A 6,000-nucleotide genomic window follows, 5' to 3' on the forward strand; every position below is an offset into this window, starting at 1 on the left:
TAAAAAACAAATGATTTGTACTATGTTTTTTTTTTCTCTCTCATCATTTTATTTTATTATTAATCTTTTTAAATATAGTTCCTGCATTTCCAAGAAGCAACAAATATTTTGAAAAAGATTTAATCAAAGTTATTCTCTGTGTGCAAAGAAATGTTTTGTTTCATAACTAGTCAAAATATCTGGAGATTTAATGGCAAGCTGTGATTTAACTTGTTTCTCTTTCTCAAGAGGAAAAATAAGGTCAGTAATTTGATACATTTTTTTTTTCCTTTAAAAGTTTATATGTTCTTCAAATGCTATTCCTAATTATACTTTCTTGATTACACTGCTTATGCTTGTTTGTAAATAATCTGTCATGCTTTAACTAATAATAATTAGAACTAAATAATAGTAAATAATATGTTTTATTTTTAACTCTATTAATATAAACAGTAAGTAACATTCTATTGTATATACTTCTTATAGCTTTCTCTTACATTTTTTTATTTCTGCCTTACACCCTTTTACTTTCTACTCTCTTTTCTTTTCTTTATTAATATATAGAAATGTTTTTGATCATATAAACACAGTAAATAATAAGATTTGCATAGGAGTTGAGTTGGGACAAAAATGTTGAGTTTTGTTACTTATTAATAATTTTGGGCTTGATTTCACTTACATAGAGTCTGTAATAACCTGTAGAATGCATTGTGAAGGTTTTGTCATGTTTAGATGCATTTACACTGCTAAATGAATGTTTGTCACTAGTTTTAATAAGTTTCCGCCAAAATGTTAAGAGAGACAATCTGGGATGTGGGCTGTCTCATGCACAGTGTCCATGAGCTACTTCAAAAGCTTCAACTCTCAGAATTCTCACAGAGAAGCTGAAAGCAGCTAGTCTCACCTTTGACCTAGATATCACACTGACACATCACAGATACAGGAATGACACTACCTAATTATACTTTCTTGATTACACTGCTTATGCTTGTTTGTAAATAATCTGTCATGCTTTAACTAATAATAATTAGAACTAAATAATAGTAAATAATATGTTTTATTTTTAACTCTATTAATATAAACAGTAAGTAATATTCTATTGTATATACTTCTTATAGCTTTCTCTTACATTTTTTTTTATTTCTGCCTTACACCCTTTTACTTTCTACTCTCTTTTTCTTTTCTTTATTAATATATAGAAATACTTTTGATCATATAGACACAGTAAATAATAAGATTCGTATAGGAGTTGAGTTGGGACAAAAATGTTGAGTTTTGTTACTTATTAATAATTTTGGGCTTGATTTCACTTACAGAATTCTCACAGAGAAGCTGAAAGCAGCTGGTCTCACCTTTGACCTAGATATCACACTGACACATCACAGATACAGGAATAGCAGATTAATAAGATGTGTTAAAAACCTATGTCCCAAACATATACATTACTATAACTCATTTAATTCATCTGATTGACAAGCATAAATAATTTTATAACTCTATACTGGAAGAAATTGTCATGTGATATATTTTAAAGCAGTAGTATAGCATGTTTGTAAAATCTGGTTACTAAAATGTGTTTGCTGTGCATTATTTTGTATAAAGCAGACAGATTTATTGAAGGGACAGCAATGTAAGATGGTGCTCAGTAAAGATACAACTCAGTGAGATCAGATATATATATATATATATATATATATATATATATATATATATATATATATATATATATATATGTGTGTGTGTGTGTGTATGTGTGTGTGTGTGTATGTGTGTGTGTGTTTGTGTGTATGTGTGTGTGTGTGTGTGTGTGTGTGTGTGTGTGTGTGTGTGTGTGTGTGTGTGTATGTGTGTGTGTGTGTGTGTGTGTGTGTGTGTATGCATGTGTATGTATATATATATATATATATATATATATATATATATATATATATATATGTATATGTATATGTGTGTGTATGTGTGTATGTATATATATATATATATATATATATATATGTGTGTGTGTGTGTGTGTGTGTATGTGTGTGTATGTAGATATGTATATAAATGTTTCTGAGAATCTGCTTAACTATGAAGTATGATTTATAACAATTTCTATGAATACAATATTTTATTCTATTGGCAATAATGAGTTTGAGTAAATGCTCATATACAAGCAATTCAAGGTTTTTTTTGGAAGCTGTTAACTGTATTTACATGACAGAAAATAGATGCATCCTAATATATGTAATGTCTGAATCATATTAGCCAAAGTTTTTGATTTAAATGAATGTTAGAACTTATTTTTCTCTCCTCTTGATTTCTAACATCAAGATTATTTGAATGCTATTTGAATACAAGTGTTTTATATTACATGGATGTATATAGTAGTATGAACAGTTTTTAAAAAAAAAAAAAAAGAAAAAAAGGTTTATTTTAGTTTATATGATGCTGTTTTGCTGTTTTACCAAATGTGTAGTCTTGTCTTGCTAGATAATTGAATTGAAAACTGTTAACTTCAGTTAAATATAACTAGTATTAAATTGATAAGGTGGTAGCTGACGTACTGCTGCTTAGGGTAGGGGGTTAACTTGAGTGGTAAATACTACTCTAAGTTGGAGTTTATAACTCCAGGCTGGATGCAAGGTTTAATCCTTACATTATTTTCACTTGTTCATTGTTATTTGTATATAGTTTTGACATCCACAATATATTTTGTACATTCATTGTCACTACAAACAAAATTGAATCCTATACGAAATCCCATAAGAGATTCAATAAATACAGCTATATTTAAAGGTAAAAAAAAAAAGGAAATCCTTCTATGTGGCATACCTCATCATTAAGGGCTTTTCATCCAGAAAAAAGGAGGTCATTGTCCCACTGTACTCGTTCCTCATTAGACCCATTATACAGTACAATGCCCTGTTTGATATGTACCTCACAAGACATCTGCAACAACCAGAAAGGCCACAGAAATACCTCACTAAAAGAATTACAAGCCTAAAGCAGATGCCCTATGCTGACCGTCTAAAAGAACTCCAGCTATACTCTGTCGCATATCACCTGCTCAGAGGTGATCTCTGCTTATCAAACAAGGCCATGTCAAACCCTGAGCTGTTGGACATGCTACACTTAAAGAAATCCCAATCCCTCAGAGCCACACGCTCCAGGGATCTAAACCTGGTCATCACAATGAAAAAAACATGCTGGAGGGATAGGTTCCTGACCCAGAGACCTCCCATACTCTGGAATAGACTGCCCATACATGTCAGGTTGAGCGCCTCTTTGGCCCTCTTCAAAAAGAACCTTGATGATTGGATGGGAGATAGGAAATTCACCCCAGGGATCACTTCAATCGCCCTGTTAGACAGGGGACCAAGGAAGTAATAGCCAGGGAATTGTTATGGCTAGGCTTGTATAGGCCCTAGGGCCAATAGCCTAGTACCAACCTATGAACATGTTGCCTCAACCTGGTCTGTGACATCAATAGGACTAGCTGGCAGGACAGATTTGTGTCCCAGAGACTCCCACATTTATGGAATAGACTACCTCTCCATATCAAGCAGAGTACTTATTTACCCCCTTTTAAGCACAATCTGGATAACTGGATGGGAAATAGAAAATACATCCCTGAGATTCCACCCGTGTCCCTGCTGGACAGGGGCACTGGGTGCTGATTTATCTATGCATGAGCTAAACTCTTGGCTAGGCTTATAAGGGCCTCAGGGCCAATAGTCTAGTAACTTCCTGTGATCCTATGATCCTATAAGTTACATATTTTTAAAATTTGAAAAAGTGCTTATGAAGTGTGAAACTTTTCAATGCAGAAATAGGCATGTTAAAAAAGACCACAATTACTATTTGTGTTCAAGAAGATGAGACAGTTTTTTTCAGACCTATTTCTATTCCTTGTGCAATGCATGCTGAAACAAAAGATGTAATATGTGAGATGAAAACAGAAAAATTTTCTCCTGTAAAATATTCTGGTCAGGCTGTTCCTGTGTTACCTGCTATCATGGTTAGCCTTAACTGCATATGGCAAATGCACTCTGCTGTGTTTGACTATGCCCCATCCATACTACACCCAGATAAGCCTTATACTAAATGCCTGGAGAGCAGAATTACGATCACACTGGATTACTAAGATACTTCCCTTATCACTCAACTCAGTGCTTTGCAGAGTTACTATCAGTAATTGTATTTTGTCTTTTTCACATTGACACACGCGCGCACACACACACACACACACACACACACACACACACACACACACTGACTTTCAGGACAAATGTATATTTATTTATTCATTTAATGTTTGTTGACAGGTCCACAGACCCTTTAAAGCCATGACCCAAGCCATTCTGTCAGCTACGGAATAAAATGTATAAACAAGTTGCAGATAGCAATTACTAAATTAAACAAAAAGAATTCAGAGAAAGCAGCACCTCATTAATGGAGATGATAAAAGTGTAGGAAATACCAAATAAATAAATAATTTAGTTAATTAATTAAAACCAACATACCCAAGTGAAGCATTCAGTAGTATTGGGCTTATTAATGTAAATTGCATAGCATGTCTAATGAGTAGAATTAAATTAAATCAAATAAAAATGCTAGTAATGCACTAGATGAAAATTATTATACATACCACTGATATGCAATATTTTTCTTTTAAAGTACAAGATATCTGAATTATGGAATGTGGAGCAAAAGCAAAAACTCATGTCCTCAGCTCACATCAAACAACCACTCGTAATACCTCTTGTACAATATTTTTTGTAATTACTGATCAAAAACCAACAAAGTAAGATATTTAGAGAAATGAAATTAGAAAGAGGGATAATGCGGGTAAAAGAGACTCAAAAAATGCACTCATGATCATGTTGGATTAACTGAAGTGTAGTTCTTAGCTGCAAGGACCATACTACTTGCTGACAATCTGGTGTATTGTCCTAGTGTCAATCAACAATGTTAGATATTCAGGGGGCGCAGAATCATTTGACAGAGTTCTCTGTTCTACATTTAGTCTAACCTGCATGAATCTTCCAGTTCTTGCTAAGCCAACATATTGATTAGTGCCCTGAGGCTGTGTTTACCCAGAAAAGTCCATCCCTTTATGGTAACAATGCTTCTCTAACAGGAAGTAACAACTTATAAAACAGTAGTACCAAAATAGTGTGTGTGTGTGTGTGTGTGTGTGTGTGTGTGTGTGTGTGTGTGTGTGTGTGTGTGTGTGTGTGTGTGTGTGTAAGTATGTGAAAAACTATCTTTTTCATTATCTTTGTTACATCTCTATTGAAAAACACTTGGATGCACCTTAATTACATATAGATTTTTCACACCTTTACTAAAACCTTTTGGAGCCACTAGGATGCACGAAAATTATATATTAAATAATAACCATTTGTATCTTTAGATGATAGTCTCTACTTCAAGTAAAATATTAATTTGCACTGATGGCAGAGGAAGCTTACCACAACAAACAGGGTTTAATATTTTGCTGATTCATTTGGCTTCTGCTGTGAAAGATCACAAAATCACTAAAAGACCTGACCAATCCCTCTAGGTAGCTTGTACTTCCCCTCCCCCTCCTCTGCCCGGTACTTCCATGCCGCCCACACCCTCCCTTCCCTAGTATCTATCCCAAACCTATAAATATAGGTTAAGACTTGTGGCGCCATTTTTAAATCCCTTCTCCCTTAGCAGACCTACTCCTGGTCCTCTGCGTGGTGTGCGGTCCGTAACTGTGCATTTTTGTATTCGCTGTGCTATACTGTATGTGTTTTGTTGATTTATAGTCTTTCTGTTAGCTTAATAGGTATTATCTACCTGTAATCTGTGTTAATGTTTACTACGGTAAAAACGCTATGTTACCCAGGTTCTGAGCGTATTCTCCACGTAGCATGTACTGCGTATTTAGCGTTTAAGATGTATTCTATGTAGAAATAGAACTGTTATAATTTCTCTGAGTTCATTCTGTTTGTACGACTAACTGCTCTAACGCTGGTTCTCTTTAACTCAGCTTTACTCGCTGAGGTCT

The sequence above is a fragment of the Protopterus annectens genome, chromosome 5.part0 (genome assembly GCF_019279795.1).
Source record: "Protopterus annectens isolate FY-2018-M chromosome 5.part0, PAN1.0, whole genome shotgun sequence".
In the NCBI taxonomy this organism is placed as follows: Eukaryota; Metazoa; Chordata; order Ceratodontiformes; family Protopteridae; genus Protopterus; species Protopterus annectens.